The sequence below is a fragment of the Pituophis catenifer genome, unplaced genomic scaffold (assembly GCF_029215685.1).
Source record: "Pituophis catenifer annectens isolate HBS135680 unplaced genomic scaffold, rPitCat1.0.hap2 SCAF_1, whole genome shotgun sequence".
NCBI lineage: Eukaryota > Metazoa > Chordata > Lepidosauria > Squamata > Colubridae > Pituophis > Pituophis catenifer.
In genome coordinates this window covers 247,678,338-247,697,341 of record NW_027256881.1, presented here as the reverse complement: position 1 = coordinate 247,697,341, position 19,004 = coordinate 247,678,338, and positions in this window count along the sequence as shown.

Sequence of the window (19,004 nt, the reverse complement as noted above, 5' to 3'; positions counted from 1 at the left end):
TTTTTTTAATGGAAATGTGATGTGAATGTGCCATACAATAAATAATAATAATACATATTGGCTTCATAGTTTGGTCTAGTGTACCTTGTTGGATTGACAAAATCCAAGAAAGTTCAGTTTGAACCCAAGGCATATAGAGCTTTGTAGCCACTACTGAGTAAGTGTGGATCATGGAAAGATAGCCATCACATCCCAATGAGCAATCTGGGGCAGGTGGCTTAACTTTGGAATTGATTAAGTGTTCACAATGATTGGTCATCCATTCATTTTGAAAATACATAATGTTAGTTCCAAATATAGCCAAAAATAGTTCTTCCATCATTACTTTTTTCTAACTACTGTCCTGCTTTCTTGCTATCAGTGTTTTAAATGCCTGTTTTATACTTAAAAGTTTCTGTATTGACTGAAGACAACTTCTGTATTTAGCTCCGTTGTTGAGTCATTAATATCCCTTTTTAAATGTTTTGTTTACTTCCTGCCCTTTTTCTGGGCCTTGTCAATTTTAATTGTTATAAATAGCATTTCCATGTGAAAAGTAAGATATGCTTTCTTTCTTATTTGCGACTAAATAACAACATCAAAAAAGATCACTTCCCAATAATCTAACAAAGCCAAAACATTGTCTGCATTTTTAGAAAAAGAAATGTCAGCCAGCACTTCCCATCAGTGAACATCACATTTTGATGAAACTAAGAATAGTTTGAGATCAAAACTTCTTAACAACCTTGTTGGAAGAAATGTCCATCTGGGTTCAGTTCCAAGTGGGAAGAAAGACACTGGAAACATGGAGACTGCTTGGAAAGATGGTTTAATGGTGGACAGGACCACGTGGTTTGAGGTCCTGGGCAAAAAGAGCACATGGGTGAGAGAGGGAGAGAGATTTATACCCTCTGTTGGGCTTTGAACTTGCTTCCTGTTCCTGTGGCAAGAAATGTATCCTGATTGGTTGTCAGACTCCTATGCTTGATTGAATCTTGCTGGGTGATGTAATCTTCCCAGGTGCCATGTGGTGAGATAGGTAGAGGGCTAATCCTTTTTTTTTTTTGATTTTTATTATAACATATAGTGATACATTCAGTACATTTTCGGTTCATTGGTGCAATTATATACATATATACATCTACATGCATTATTACTTGTCTTTTATTTGATATTGTTTCTTAAAGCTAGATTTAATTTCAAAACCCTTAAAGATAACAGTGCTCAAATCTCTAAGACTAAATGTAATACTATTCATATGGATTTTGTTAATTAATTAATATTTAATCTCTATTTCCTTCTTTATTTCTTTTCCCCATCCATTCGTTCCACATGTCCCACATGCTATAAAATTCCGAATCTTCTCTGTCATTAATTTCTGAAGTCAGTTTGTTCATTTCGGTGCACTCCAATATTTTTCCAATAACATGTTCTTGAGGTGGCATTTGTTTTTCTTTCCAATACTGGGCAAAGGAAATTGTAGCGGCTGTCAGAATATGTATAATTAAATACTTTTTCTTTTTTGCATATTCAGTTTTCAAAATTCCCAGGAGAAAGGCTTTTGGTTCGAAATCAAAATTTTCTTTTATTATTTCTCTAATCCACATCCATATCATCCTCCAGAATTTTTGTACCTGATTACATGTCCACCAGCAGTGATAGAAAGTATCCTGCTGATGGTCACATTTCCAACATTTAGGGCTCGAATTGGGGTAGATCTTCGCTATCCTAGCTGGGGCCATATGCCATCTATAAAACAGCTTGTATTGGTTTTCCTTGTAAACTGTCACCTTTGTCATTTTAAGATTATTATTCCATATTGAATCCCATTTGTTCAGATTTATATTCTGTCCGATATTTTTGGCCCATGCTAACATCGGTTCTTTAACTACTTCCTCTGCCATATCGTACTCCAATAAGTAATTATATAATTTAGCTAAAATTTTGTCATCCGTACCCATCCATATCTTGTCAAATCCATTTATGCTCGTCTCAATGCCAAATTCCTCCTTATCTTTTTTATATCTAGATTTAATTTGGTTATATGGCCACCAGTCTATAGAAATACCTTGTTCCATCAATTCTTCCCTTGTTTTAAGATTCCCTCCCCCATCTAATAATTCATTGTATCTGACCGTTTTACCCATTTCTAATACATTTGGATATATTATAGCCTCGGAATTTTCCTATAGTGCTTCTGTCTCGCCCCATATTTGTATCAAGATCTCCCTTATTTTATGCCTGTGGAAATAAGTTTTTATCTTCTTCCCAGTATCCCAGAGATATGCATGCCAACCCTTCTGGAGATCATGCCCTTCTAAAGTTAACAGTCTTTTATTTTTCAGGGTTGCCCAATCTTTCAGCCATACTAGGTTTGCAGCTTTTTGATATAACTCCCATTTAGGTAATCCGAAACCCCCTCTTTCCTTCTTGTCTTGTAAATTCCTAATTGCTATTCTTGGTTTCTTTCCCTCCCAAATAAATTTTCTGATGATGCTAATGAGCTCCAAAAAATTTTTTTTATCTAATTTAACAGGGACCGTTTGGAATAGATACAATAACTTGGGTAATATGCTCATTTTTATTGCTGCGATTCTACCTAATAATGATATCTGTAGTCTTCCCCACTTTTCCAGATCCTGTTTAATATTTCTAATCAATGGTAAATAATTATCCTCTCTGAGGGCCGAGCACCTTGATGAAATCCACACCCCCAGGTATTTTACCTTCTTGGCGGTTTGGATCTCCATTGATTCTTCCAGTACTTTTTTCCTTACCTCCGTCATATTTTTTGTTAATAATTTAGTTTTGGATTTATTTAATTTAAGGCCTGCTACCTCCCCGTAATTGCCCAATTCTTCCAAAATTTTAGTGCCTGATTCTAATGGTTCTTCCATGATTAATACCACATCATCTGCGAATGCCTGTGTCTTATATATCTCTTTTCTGATTGTCAAGCCCTTTATTTCATTATTGTTCCTAATCTTTCTCAAGAGTACTTCTAGTGCTAAAATAAATAAAAGTGGGGATAGAGGGCACCCTTGTCAGACCCCTTTTCTAATTTGGAAAGCCTTAGTTAATTCTCCATTCAGTAATATGTTAGCCTTTTGTTTTTGATAGATTGTGGATATCGTATTGACAAAATTTTATCCAAATTCCATTTGGATAATTTGTTGTTTCATAAATTGCCAATTAAGATTGTCGAATGCCTTTTGGGCGTCGACAAAGACCAATGCCATTTCTTTGTTCAGGTGTTCCTCATAGTATTCCAATATGTCTATTATCATCCTTGTATTATTCCTGATTTGCCTCCCAGGGAGGAATCCATTTTGATCACTGTGTATTAATTTATTCAAAATTATTTTTAGCCTTCCTGCTAAGATGCCCTTATAGATTTTGTAGTCCGTATTCAGGAGGGAGATCGGTCTATAATTTTTAATTAATTTTGGGTCTTCTCCTTCTTTTTGGAGGAGAGTAATATACGCCTCTCTCCATGATTCTGGAATTTTGGATTCTGTTAGGGCCTCATTGTAAATTTCTAACAGCTTTGGTAATAAAATTTCCTCCAAATCCGTATTTTTATAAAATTCCCCTGGAAGTCCATCTGGGCCTAGGGATTTGTTCTTTTTAAGTTTTGATATTACCATCCTTAATTCTGTCATCGTTATTTCTTTATTAAGTATTTCTTTATCCTCTTCCCCGATCTTTGGGAGACTTTCTTTTGACAAGTATTGGACCACCTTTTCATTGGGAATTTGTTCTTCCATATACAGAGCCGCATAATACTCTCTTTACTTCAAAAAATAGATTTAATTCTTTTTTTACTTTCTCAACATTTTGCTTGTCCTTTAGAAATTGATTATTTAATCTCCATCTTGTATTTCTTCTCTTGTGCATACATTCCCATTTAACCTCTAATGGATTATGGTCTGCCCAAATGTTGGGCATGATTTCTGTTGACTTAATATCTAACCCTATATCTCTGCTTATCCACATCATATCAATCCTGGACCAAGATTTTTTAGGATTAGAATAATATGTATACTGCCTCTTATGTGGGTGCAGAACCCGCCAAATATCCACTAGATTGAGTTCTTCTACCATATCAAAAAATGGTTTTGGTAAATTTTTCCTCTTTTTCTTTTTACCTTTGGTCCCCTTATAATCTCTATTCGAATCTATTACCCCATTAAAATCCCCAATTATGCAAATCTTGCTCTTATCCATCATGCTTAATCTCTCTCCTAATTTTTTATAAAAGTCTCCTAAGTTTTCATTTGGAGCATAAATTGCTGTTAATAAAATTGGATAATTGCCTCTTTTAACTTCCACCATTAATATCCTTCCCTTCGGGTCTGCATATTTTAGTTCGGCTTTTATTTCCTTCTTGATGTACAATGCTACTCCCCTTTTCTTTTTGTCAGCTAGAGATGCATAAAGATTCCCCAATTTCTTATATTCCAAATAGTTTTGATTTTCCTTTTTAATATGAACCTCTTGAAGACACACTATATCCATATTTTGTTTAGCTAATTTTGTAAAAAAAAAATTCTCTTTTTGTTATCATTCAGGCCATTTACGTTAATCGATATCAATTTCCAATCATCCATCTCTTAATTCTTGTATACTATCCTAATACTTCTTGGCGCGTGTGACTCTTTGTGGACTTTGGTCTTTCTTTGTCTCTTTACTATCCTTATCTTCCTCCTCCTTTTCCTTCGATGTCCCTTCTTTCTCTCTTTTCTGCTGGGTTGCTTCTTCTTTAGATGTTATCACCTCTTACTCCTCTTTACTGCTTTGATCCTCTTCAGACGCTCGTAATTGATCCAAGAACCTTTGAGCTACTACTAAGCTATCTATCTTAACTTTATTCCCTTGCTACATGATCCACATGCCTTCCGGTAAGATCCACCTAAAGAGGATATTCCTTTTGTTTAATTGAGTAGCCAAAAACCTATAATCTCTCCTTATCTCCCTTACCCTCCTTGGAATTTGTTTCAATATAATCACCTCCTTTCCCTTGTGCATGACTGGATCATCTCTTGCCATACTATAGAAGATATCCTTTACCTTCTTCCTTGCAAATCTTATATGCACCTCCCTTGGCAATTTATTTCTTCATGCGTAATTTGTCTGGACCCTATATGCCTCGTCAATTTCCTTTATAATATCCAATTTATCTTGTTGCAACACCTCAGCAATTAATTCCGCCATCACCTGGCCCAGATCTTCTTCCTTATCTTCTGCAATGTTTTGGAAATGGAGATAGAAGGAGGCTCGATCCATTTCCAATTGGGTAATTGAGTCTACCAATTCCCTATTCTGTGCCATCAGTTTTTGGTCAACCGTATCTAAATTTTTTTCCTGTTGTTCCATTTTAACTTCCATATTTTTAATCTTCTGTGTATTGGTTTGTATCGATTCCTGTATGCCAATCATTTTTTGATCTAATGCCCTCATATCTGTCTTCAATGCAGTATGGTTACTAGACATTTTTTCTTGCATCATAATCATCGTGTCCTGTATTGCTGTCAATGTTGATTGCATTGCTTGCATTGTGGGTATCATTCCTGATTTCTCCATTTTAGAGAGACCTTCAGTCAATTTCTGTATAGCAGGTGATGTCATTGTGATTGTGGGATTTGAGGGTGTTTTCTTTCCTGTTTTTGTCACCGTGGATGAGAGGCTCGTCATCTCCTTTAATACCTTTTTCTGTTTTCTTATTATCTTTTCAATGTTTTTCCAGATTGTCATCCACCAATATTTAACTGCCTCTATCAAATGTATTTATATTAAATCATTCCCTTCCGTTCCACTATTCAATATTGTTTAGTAATACAATAATTCAAATTTTTATCTGTTGCACAAATCTATCTTGTAATAAGTCACTTATTAATCAATTAATAGTTAAACTAATTTGAACTAAGGTAACCTTCTCACCTGCTACCACTACTTAAGCAAGTGATCTTTACCTATCCTTATTTAACACTTAAGCACTGATGACTTTCTAATATATCCTGAGTAATCTAAGTACACATATAGATAATTAATTATGCAATCTCAATATTCAATATTTTAAGTTATAAAAAGCTAATCAAAATTAAGAATCAATAATTGAAAGAAGAAGAAAGGAGGAGAAGAAAAGGAAAAATCCAATTATAGAATATATAAGATTATAGAGTATATAAATTCCTTAATAAAAAAATCTAAAAAGTACTTAATAAATTTTAAATAAGTTCACAATTAATTTAGATTATCTGAAATGGAATATGTAATGTATATAATATTGATATAGATATATAATTGTAGATATATAGATTTTCTAATGTTTTTTTTTGTTGTTATTTGCCCAACTCGTTAATTGATTGATTGCTCAATAACTTCTCTCAATCATAAAAGAGCAAAAGGGAGAAGCAACCAAAAATATAAAAAAGTTCTTTTACAATGATGCAGCAGGCACGCTTTGCTGTATAATCCGCTTCGCATTGCTCTTAAGTTCAATCACTCTCCATTTGCATTGTCATTCAGATTTCATCAGCCATGTTATCTTCCCTAAGTGCTCCTTCTCACTCTCTCAGCTCAAGACAGTCTTATTATTAGTCCTGACAATTACCGCACTTCCGAAATCCAGTTCCCTTATTCAAATAGTCTATTCCACACTCTTAGCTTTCGAAGTTTATTTGCTCAAAACAAAGTATCAATCCAATCCACTGAAAGCGCCGTCTCCCTTTCTAAAAGTGTACTCAGTCTCACCGGTACGTCTGCGATCTCGCCTCCCACCAATCTCCTCCAGCCTCACAATCGCCGCCAATTCCTTCCAGATCCTTCTTATCCGACGCAGCCAGCACAATCCAATTGAACTCACTCCGAGCGTGTTCAGGGGAGAGTAGTACGAATGATCATAGGCACCAACTTCACCAAAATCTTCTTGCTTCCTGTCTTTTGTTGGCTATCACAGCTTCAAGTCTGCCATTTAAAGCTGACGCGCCGCGTTAGTTTGACAGCGGTAGTCGGTCCAGCAGAGAGTGCTTGCTCCTCACTGCTCTGCCTGCTGACACCCCGCTATCGTCCGCAGAGCTCTCCGAGCTCCCACACCTCGAAGGGACCCCAAAACACAACGAAAAAGTGGCACTGCAAGCAGCGATCGCTGTCACAGCGCCATATCGCTGGGATTCACCAACCGGAAGTCTCGGTAGAGGGCTAACTAATCCTATTATGTCCTGAGCGTGAAGGACTTTTGTGTTGTAGATAAGCTGGCCCAGCCTTTTGTCTTGTAAATAACCAAAGTATCTGCTGGGGGCAGGGAGCTGAGGCTGAGTTTCTGTCTTAAGATTTCTATTTCTCTTTTAGGAGAAATATTCTGCCCTTTTAATATTTCCTAGAATATTTCATTTTTCTAGGAGAGGGGTGGGTACTAACTTCCTACAACATCCAATCATATAACATTTGGGGTGGGGGTGGGGGACAACAACATTCAGTCCTCTTATTAGAATGTTTATATTTTTTCATTCAGTATTAGGTACCTGCCTGAAGTATTATCACAATATATTTACCTTTATAAAAGGCAGTTCTGTGTTTGAGGCAGAAGATTACTCTTAGTGAAGACATTTTCTATGTCTGTGTAAAAGGTGGGGGGCCATTCTAGGTGAAATGATCAACAAAGGACCTTCAGAACAGAGAAAGGATCCTTGTAGTTCCTTTTTTTTTTAAATATACTTTATTGACTTTTTTAAAGAAATTTTTTTTTAAAAGAAAACGTCCAATCACTGTTAACATCTGAGGTGTCTTATAGTTACATATTTATGTTATATACATTATATACATATCTATTACGTTCGAATCTGCGATTATTGAACGTATACATATTCTTACAATCTCATTCTAGTATTCCACCATTTATACCACCTTTCCCATACTGCTTTGAATTTTGAATTCATATCATCGATAAGAACACTTGTTAATTTTACCATTTCTGCACATTCTAGAATTTTGTTTATTATTGCCACCTCTGGAGGGGTTTGTTTGTCTTTCCGGTATTTTGCAAAGATTAACCTGGCTGCTGTAATGACATGTATTGTAAGATGTATCTTATCTTTGGGGAGTCCATCTCCAATCATTCCTAGTAGAAAAATTTCAGGGGAAAGTTTTATATCTTCTTCCACTATTTCTCGTAACCAATTTTGTATTTTTATCCAGAACTTTTTTTGTCTCAGGGCAGGACCACCACATATGAAAGAAGGTGCCAACCTCCTTTCCACATTTCCAGCATATTGTTGAAGCATTGGGAAATATTTTTGCTAATCTAGCTGGTGCTAGATACCATCTATGGAAAATTTTGTAATGGTTCTCCCTATACGATGCTGATTTAGTCAGATTGTAGTTCCTACTCCTGGCCTCCTCCCAGTCATTGAAATTTAACCTATAGCCAATGTTTTTCTCCCAAATATTTAATTGATCTCTCGCTATTCCTTCTGCCCTGTCCTCGCCAAATAAAAGGTTATAAAATTTTGATAGCATTTTCTTTTCCATCCCCAATATAATTTTGTCCAGATTGTTGTGCTTCGCCTCTATACCAAATTGATCCCTATCTTTTTGATATCTTGAGCTTATCTGTAAATAGCTCCACCAGTCTAAATTGAAACCTTGATTTATTAATATTTCCCATGATTTGAGGGTACCATTATCATTTAATATTTCTCTATACGTGCCGAATTTCAAAATATCTCTTTTGTTTGAGGCAGTCAGGGCCTCCATAATTGAAAGCCAATTCGGTACTTTCACATAATATCTTTGCCTAATTTCTTCCCATGTTTGAATAAGGGTCTCCCTTAACTTGTGTTTATGGAAGTATGATTTGTTTTTGTTCTGTAAACCCCATAAATAGGCATGCCAGCCCGCCTGTAGATCGTGGCCTTCTAGCGTCAACATTCTCTTGTTTTGTAATGTAACCCATTCTTTGATCCATACTAATTTAGCCACCTTCTGATATACTTCCCAATCCGGAACTCCAAAGCCACCCATGTTTTTTTTCCCTTGCAGTGTCTTGTAAGCAATCCTCGCCTTCTTCCCATCCCACAAAAATTCTCGCATTTTCTTGTCCAAATCCAGGAAATATTTTTTATCAAGATTCACTGGTATAATTTGAAATAGAAATATAATTTTGGGGAGAATGTTCATCTTAATTGCCGAAATCTTGCCTGTGAAAGATAATTTTAACTTCTTCCATCTGTCTATATCCTGCTTAATCTTTTGTAATAATGGAATGTAGTTATCTTCCTTCAAAGAGGAGTATCTTGAGGTGATCCATATTCCCAAGTACTTGTAGTTCCTTACTAGCAGTGGAAAACAGATTGAACAATAACATGGGTGGATTGGTAGTTTTACTCAAGGTGATGAAATGTGTTGCATTTGTTTTCTAAGGAGTTCCCAGTTTTCATCTATGCCTAAAAATTACCTCTTGACATAACATACTGTATAGGATTGTTGTAAGAGTAAAAAAAAGTGTCACATTGAACAATTTGGATTTTAATTAATAAAATACAGAAAACTTGATGAAAAGTTGAAATTTACCATTAAATGCTCTTTTCTATGTTCATATCTGGGTGTAGTATATACAGTGATACCTTTTGTAAATTCAGTTTTAAAAGTTATTCAAATCACTCTTCTGTTTTGATATTTGTATGTTTTTTATAATATCAAGACGTCAACCGGTTTCATTTGTATATCCAATATATCATCTTTTTCCATATCATTCTTGCAAGAGAATTGCAACAGAGAAAGGATCGTTGTAGTTCCTTACTAGCAGTGGAAAACAGATTGAACAATAACATGGGTGGATTGGTAGTTTTACCCAAGGTGATGAAATGTGTTGCATTTGTTTTCTAAGGAGTTCCCAGTTTTCATCTATGCCTAAAAGTTACCTCTTGACATAACATACTGTATAGGATTGTTGTAAGAGTAAAAAAAAAGTGTCACATTGAACAATTTGGATTTTAATTAATAAAATACAGAAAACTTGATGAAAAGTTGAAATTTACCATTAAATGCTCTTTTCTATGTTCATATCTGGGTGTAGTATATACAGTGATACCTTTTGTAAATTCAGTTTTAAAAGTTATTCAAATCACTCTTCTGTTTTGATATTTGTATGTTTTTTATAATATCAAGACGTCAACCGGTTTCATTTGTATATCCAATATATCATCTTTTTCCATATCATTCTTGCAATTTGTCATGTTTAAATCAATATTCTAGTCAATTTCAATCTTATCCAGTATGTTTTGTTCCTCTTCTGCCACAACATTTGTACACTATCCTCTGTGAAGTTAAATACTTTTAAAATTAATTTCTGAGTCCATCATTCAGAAATGTTAATAAAAACCACTGATAAAGTGTTTGGCTCCATTTTGTAGTAATGTGTCAAATTAAAGTATTCTTCTCCTTTAATTGTAATCTTTAGTTTCTTCCGGTCCCTTTTATTGTCCACAATTCAAAGACCCATGTTATTATGTTTTTTTCCAAAATAGTATAGCCACAGTTTCTCATAGGAAGGACTCTTATAATTAATATTAAATTCTTATTTCAAATCCATCTAGACTCTTAGTTTGGTTTTAGCTTTCCAAAATCAATACTCTAAACACTCTTTTGCTGTTTATTCCAAACATGTAATATGTTTAATCCTTAAATTCATATTTAAAACTTCTTTTATGAAGTTTTACTTAGTGAATGCAATACACTACAATACAAAGTTCTAAAGATACTTTAAAGGTTTTTTTTTAAAGCAGTAAAAACTAATTTCAAGGTGATTAAGAAATGAGGCTCCATTTTAGCTTTTTGTCCACAAAAGTTGCGTTATGACTGTAAATTTAGAGCTTAATCCCTCAATTTACAGCCACTCAACTCATAAGATGACCATAAAACCCTCAGTTCCTGAGGTCTAATCACAAGGAATGGCTGCTCAGTGAGCACATGGGCAATTTTCTCCTTTTTTCCAGATAAATTTCGCTGGCCAAAGCTCCACATCCAGCCATCAATCTTGGCTGTAAGGCTGTCCTGTTTTGGCAGGATGTCTAGCTTGCCATGGTCTCACCAGAAGTCCCTAACAGAATTTGTCCTGATTAGTATTGAAGGTATGACTTACTTCTATAAGTCACAGCAGGAACACTTTACCTTGAAGTGAATGAAACTTTTTGTCTATCTTTCATTTTGCAATAGCAATAGCACTTAGACTTATATATTGCTTCATAGTGCTTTACAGCCCTCTCTAAGCAGTTTACAAAGTCAGCATGTTGCCCCCAAGAATCTGGGTCCTCATTTTACTGACCTTGGAAGGATGGAAGGCTGAGTCAACCTTGAGCCTGGTGAGATTCAAACTGACAAATTGCAGGCAGCCAGCAGTCAGCAGAAGAAGCCTGCAGTACTGCACTCTAACCACTGTGCCACCATGGTTCTTTTTGCTGTTGTTTTTTTTTTTTAAACTCCCATGATAAAAGAGCTTTGCTCAAGCAGTTGCGATTCTGGGTAGGCTTCAATCAACAAGCAAGAAAAAAAATACAATTAAAAACAAGAAGGATTAATTAATAGGCAACCCGAATCCTCCAGGTGGCAACTCCAGTCAACCTGGCCTCAACATTTCAGAAAACTGTGTTTTTAGAATGCTGTAAAAGGCCAGCAGGATTGGGACCAATTGTACATTGGAGACCTTTTCCAAAAGGCAAGTGCTTCTGCTCCATCGTTGAATTCAATTCCTGTGTTTGTAAGTCTCCTCAAACAAATGGAGGAAATACAACTCCAAGGAATTGCATGATGGGAGAGGTGTGAGTAGAATCTTCTTGAAAGCGAAACAACTAAGCAGAGTCTGATTATTCCTCCACTGATTTCAATCGGGGGTTCCTGAGCCTGCTTTTGATTTTAAAGCATTTTTTGTTTGTTTAACTAAGGCAGCCTATGTTTATTTGCAGGGAAAAACATAGACCCTGAAGGGGCCTGTCTTTAGAGCCCTCCTTCTGGAGTGGGACCATTCATTTCATTGGGATGACACAAAGAATTTGCCTATTTGCAGAATGCAATCAGCAGCCGACTTGCTATATAATGAAAGAGTCTGAAGATCATGTAACTATGCAGGATTTTAATTCTATTTTTCCTGTTGTCTCTCAAGTCCGAGAAAGGTTGCTGCTGGTGGCGCTAAGCCACGAAGAAGAATCATTATGGGTTATTAAACTCTATTGCTTTTGCTTTTCTTGATTGGAGCTGTAAAGGGAGAATGGCAGAGTTTTCAGTGAATGCCAAACTGTGCTGTAATTGCCTCAAGTGACAGACTGTAATTATTCAAGATTATAGGAGAGAGAGAGAGAGGGAGAAGGGAGAAACTATATGGAGATTGGGCTTCACAAATAGATCTGTATGAAATTTTCTGTTGGTTGTTTCCTCTTTTCATCATCTGTAAGTAATTGTCCTCTATGCATTTGTTTTTGCAGATGATATATTAATGTACAAATGTGAGCAAGATGGGACAATATTACCTGACGCTCAAAATGGAGAGTACAATTCAGTCTCTTACTCTGCGACAAGCAGCTTTGGCCAGAAATATTTTGCTGCTTGGACCAAAGCTGGCAATCAGCATTATTTTTCCTCCAAAGGTTTTTGTTATCTGCAATACGCAGTTTCCTCTATTGCACTCAATGGTGAAGGATATATCACCCAATATACAGCTTATTTCGCAACCCCTTGCTGAACCACCCAGCATCTAATATCAAGGCAGATGTTTCATTACATTAAATGTCAAGCTTTGCCCTTGGGCCAATGGATAAGACCAGTCCTGTCCAGATGTTGGTACTGGAATGAAAAACAACTTCATAGTTGCATAAGGAATAGTTTCTCTTTTCTATGTAAGGTTTTAATAGGATCAGAGCTGGCAGTGACTGATGGGGAAAGAGATCTTCGAATAATGGTAAACAGTCCACGAAGGTGTAAAAGCAGTATACATCAACTGTAAATACAACAACCAACACCATGTTATGGATAATAAGAAATGGTATTTATTTATTTATTTATTGGTTCGATTTATATGCCGCCCTTTTCTGGAGACTCAGGGCGGCTTACAATGCATTAAGCAATAGCCTTCATACTTTTGTATATACTTGCTTAGTAGGGCTTCCCCCCCCCCCCGCAGTGTACTTTTTTATACAAAGTCAGCTTATTGCCCCCACAAACCGGGTCCTCATTTTACCTACCTCGAAAGGATGGAAGGCTGAGTCAACCTTGAGTCTGGTGAGATTTGAACTTGCAATAATTGCAGGCAGCTGGTGTTACTTAACAGTGCTTTAGTCTGCTGCGCCACCAAGGCTCTTATTGAAAATAGAGATATTGTAATGCACTTATATGTAAATCAATGGTGTGAAGACATCTGCAATATTTAGGTCCATGGCACCTAGAAAGGATATAGGAGATCTAGAGAAGATTCAGAGGAGAACATTTAAGATGATCACAGGGGTGGAACAGCTTTGCTGAGAGGAAAGTGGTGGCATTTGCCACTTTTTAGTCTTGATTGAAGTGTACCAGTGTGGATAAAGTGGATGAGAAGAAACCATTTCTCCTTTTCCCAGATGCTGGAACTAGAGATCCCCAATGAAACTGAATCTTGGAAGAATCAGGATATTTTTTTAAATGCAGGCTGAGAAAGGAAAAGCCATTTTATAAAAGAATGCACAGCAAAAAATCAAGGAAATAATTTATGTCTCTTTGCCATTACATCTGTCTTCCAAAGTAGTCCAACACTTGTGGGACAATCAATCAATCAATCAATCAATCAATCAATCAATCACAAATCAATCAATCAATCACTAATCAATCAGAATAGAGCTGGAAGGCACCTTGGAGGTCTTCTAGTCCACCCCCCCCCGAATCAAGCAGGACACCCTATACCAGTGATGGTTAACCTTTTTGGTGCTGAGTGCTCAAAGCACGCATGCGCGCAAATTCACACAAGCATGCCTGAACCCCCAAAATGCAATGCGAGCGCTCCCCTGTGCATGTGCCCTGCCCCTGAGGCTTTCCAGGCCCAAAATGGGGCCTCGAGCGCCCCCCATGCCATGTTTTAGCTTCCAGGTTGGTGCAGGAGGCCTTCCAGGCCCAAAATCGGGTGTGTGTGGGGGGACGCATGCACGCACACGAACCCACACATGCATATGCATCCCCCACATGCACCCCACCCCCGTGCATGCGTGGCAGAGACCTGAAGACCACCTGCCTGGTGGGAGGTGCATGCGTGGTGGAGCTGGGCTGGGGCAACAGCTGGCATGCCCACAGAAAGAGCTCTTTATGCCACCTGTGGCACTTATTTATTTATTTATTTATTTATTTATTTATTTATTTATTTATTTATTTATTTTGTCGCATTTCTATGCCACCCAACTCCCAAGGGACTCTGGGCGGCATAAGTTCGTGATGACAAACCTACCATAGGTTCGTCATCACGGCCCTATGCTAGAACTCTTTAGAACACTATGAACACTCCTTAGAACACTATGCTAGAACTCCTTAGAAAAACACCTGCAAAAAGATACGATGGCAATGCCTGAACTAGACAGACAGCTCTTACTACATTCTTGGAAAGTAATTATTCACTTTCCAAGAATGTATACAAAACCCATAAGAAAGGATTTGAGTGATGGGCACATTTCACATGGAACGTTAAAGTTATAATGTTCATACGCCTGGAAGGTATATTTTCCCTTCTTTATATCTCCAAAACAATGCTCAGAAGTCAAAGCAAGCATCCCAAGGATTTACATTGTTGCCCTTGATCATGCCATTTCTTTCATCTCCTTTGGATTTGTGTTTAAGCTCAGTCTGAACTGTTTCTCTCCTATTTGATCGGTTCCATTAAGTCAACTCCCCAGGGCAGTTTTCATTTTTCTGCTTGTTACAGGAACCACATCACATAAGTTCCTTGATGCATTGTACTCTAATCATCTTTTCAGATAGGATTTGAACTTTGGGAGAACAAAGTGACATTCATAATTCTCTTTAGATTCTATCTATCAACTTGTCTCTCTCTATTATCACATTTGACTACAAAGTCCCAAATGCTAAGATAGGCATAGATACCCATTAGTATTATGTGCAACTAAAGCAAAGAAATTAGTAGCTACATTGAGGGAATCTAAGGACTGTAAATATCAGCTGGATGTTTACCCTGTTATATACAGCAATTCTTTCTTCTGGGAACTAAAATGCTCAGGATTATGTGATAGGAAAGATGAGGAGGCCAACTTGGTAATTCACTTCAATTATTCATTAAAAAATATGCTTACTTCTAAGAAATTGCTACTATATATCCATTTCTGTTACCATTCCAAAGAAGATATAGATCAGCCTCTCTTGCAATTTTACCCAATCTACTAGTTTTTTCCACCTTTTGGAAACAAAATAATTAAATTTCATTTTACAAAACATCTCCTACCCATGATGAGGCACTGGAAAAGAGGAACAAGAAAGGAAGAAAAGGAAAATTAACAAACCTGGTCAATAGTTTCTCATTCAACCAATTGATGAATCAGTGAATCCAAAAAGTTAGCTAAATCTTCTATCTCTGATCAGTAAATTATGCTGGGTAAAAACTAACTGGCAGAATCTTCATGTCAGTCTTTCCTTCATAATAATTAGACTTTAAAGTTTTTAGGCCAGTGTTTCTCAACCTCTCGGTTGGATTACTGCAATGCCCTCTACATGGGGCTGCCCTTGTGGTGCACCTGGAGGCTCCAGCTGGTCCAGAATGCGGCCGCGCGGGTTGTTACGGGAACTTCCCATTATTCCCGTGCAACACCTCTCCTGCGCGAGCTGCACTGGCTGCTGGTGGCCTTCTGGATCCGCTTCAAGGTGCTGGTATTGACCTATAAAGCCCTACATGGCATGGGCCCAGGATACTTGCAGGACCACCTCCTACTGGCCTCCCACCGCCCAGTGCGTTCACATAGAGCCGCCTTCCTCCGGGGTGCCGTCGGCCAGACAATGTCGGCTGGTGACCCCTAGGATGAGGGTGTTCTCTGTGGCCGCACCGACCCTCTGGAATGGGTTACCCACTGAGCTCCAGACGGCTCCCGATCTCCGCACTTTCCGCACTGGCCTGAAGACATGGCTGTTCCAGCAAACTCCCTGATCAACTACGAGGTTTTAATTTTGGGGATTTTAATTTTCATATTGGTTTTAGGTGTGATTGTTGTTGTTTTAGTTGTGTGAGCTGCCTGATCTGTCCCCGTCCACACACACACACAAACACAGCCAGCCGAGGGTTAAGGAAACACTTTGGCACACACCCAGGTCTTTATCTTTAACTTGGCAGCGATTTACACACCGTCTGCCAAGTGCATTTATTTCCACAAAACAGAAAGATAAGATACTTAGCGTACAAAAGTTCAATCAGAATAATATTCCTCTCAGCAGTTTCCGGACGAGGCTTTAGTGACTATCCAAGGTTTACTTTTGTTCGTCACAAGGATCACTGGCCACCACCCTCTATTATATAGTCTCTGGGGTGTGGTCCAGTGACTCAGTTCTAATCCCTAGCATGCCTCCTGAGCTGCTGCAATCGTTTATCATGCCTTCGGAGGCATGCGTCCAGGAATGATGTCTCTCCCTCGCTCTCATCCGAGCCACCTGTCTCCCTGCTAATCTCCTCTCCCTTGGCCGGCACCTGAGACAGTGCCAGAGGGGAGGGGCCTGGAGAGGGAGGCCTGGCTGACTCCTCTTCCTCATGCTCGGAGCTTTCTTCCTCCGATGGGACAGGCTCAGAGGGCGGGGCCACAACACCGCCCCGAGTCCTTCGGGAGAAGGGCGGCATATAAATTTTAATAATAAATAAATAAATAATAAATAAACCTTAGCAGTTTTAGGATGTGTGTGGACTTCAATTCCCAGAAGTCCCCAGCCAGGAATTGAAGGTCACATGTCTTCAAATTGCTAATGTTGGGAAACACTGATCTAGGTTCACTGTCAATTCGTCCATTCCTGATTTGGACTTGACAAAAGACTTCTTCCCACTCATTTACTATGCCTCTAGCCCTTCTTGTTCTCTGACCTGAGATGAGAGAAAAAACAGCACATTGGGCAACAGTGACAGCCATCCATTTTATCTCTATTTTACTGCCTAGCAAAGGTAAAAACCATCTGGCTATTGCTGAGGGGCCTTTGTAGGATTTTTTTTTTCCAGTCTCAAACATTGGACGGGACTGTTAACCTTCAGAGAAAATCCACTTAGTTCACATTTTAATGTGAGTTTATTTAATTTTCACCTCTCAAAGCTTTGCACAAACTAGAACATAATTAAACAGTGATATCTGCAGCTTTTCAATTTTTTTTGCAATATAACCTATCACTTAAGAATACCTAAGAAAATGTGTATATTGGAATAGGAATATACACAAAAATATGTGAGGGAAAATAAAGCACATTAGAAACAGCTGCTTGTCATATTAGAATATAAAATATTGTTTAGCAGTGCCTCCTAAAATGAGTGTTGGTTTTTATAGGAAGATTTAGGTTGGTCTTAAAAGAAAAAAAGTCAAGCTCACTCAAAAAAGTAACAATACCAACATAATACTGGAAAAATGTGAAACCAGAGAGAATCATACCTGACAAATTTGGCTATCTGTTATTGATGTGATTTTTTTGTGAAAAATATGGATAATAGTATCTTTATTCTTGATCCAGTAACCCTGATGCCAAAATAAAAAAAGCTAACAATAACACCAATATATTTGTCCTCATATGTTTATTTGCTCTTTTTATGAAATGTATGTAGATTTGCCTTCTATAGGATTGAGCAACTGGCAGTAGATCAATCAGAGAATGAACATAGCATATCTAAACATAACTCAATATACAGCTTAAGACCTAATTCTGAATTCTAGAATTTTCTCCACCTCATGAACTTACCTTTTAAAAGTGGAAATTTCCCTCCCTTTCTCCCTCTCCCTCTTTTTTGATTATTGCTAGTAGAGAAGGTCATTGAATCAAGAAACAAGCAACATGTTTGTGTGTGGGGAGGAAAGGGGCTGGAAAGAAAGGAAAAAAGACTGTTCCCTCCCCATTAAGTTTTTTTTTTAAAGTATACAGTTTATTTCAGGGAGTGAGAACACTCAGTATTCCTGCCTGTTGACCATGTTCATAATAGTTGTTGGGAGTTATCTCCTATTCTTGATCGAAAGGACATGGAACATTTCGTACTAGGATCCATTAAAAAGTTCTGAGTTTTCAGCCTCACAGAAATATTTGAATACATTAATAATAATTAGCAGACTAAGCAGAAGTGAACATTTTATTAATTTATTCTGGAGAATTGTAAGCCTGCTTTGAAATGGATGATCAGGCAATGCACATAAACAAACAAACAAACAAACAAACAAACAAACAAACAAACAAACAAACAAACAAACCAGATAGGCTTTCTGAGATATAGAAGATCTATAAAAGAAAGTAAACACAGCTCCCAGTCAACCTTACTGAGGTTGTTAAGGTAACTGTAATTTTTAACATGGAGAGCAGTGGTGAAATCTGGCCAGATCCAGCGGGAGGCTCTGCCCACCCACCGGGATGTGCATTTTACCCAGGGGCGGGTTTCAAAACCCATTGCTACTGGTTCGCTCGTGAGCACTTGCACGCTCATGCTCGCCGCTTCTGCGCATGCGCAGAAGTGTCCAGGTGGGTGGGCAGAGCCTCCCGCTGCCACCGCTACCGGTTCGCTCGAACTGGGGTGAACCAGTAGCTACCCACCACTGATTTTACCCCTGATGGAGAGTAGTTTTATTAATGTTTGTCAGCCTTGAAATTTAAGTCAAGCGTCTTTATTCTGATAGAACCCCAGCCTCTATATTTAGATGATAGTTGAGTGTCATGTGCGTGGAAGAGCAGGAGAACATTTACAGAATAAAGGCACTATTTCAGTGTTAGTAGATATATTCAATGTAGGTAAGCCCCAATTGTGTATTCCTGAAGGCTTGAAAGTTTGCCTTTTGTGGCTGTCTAGC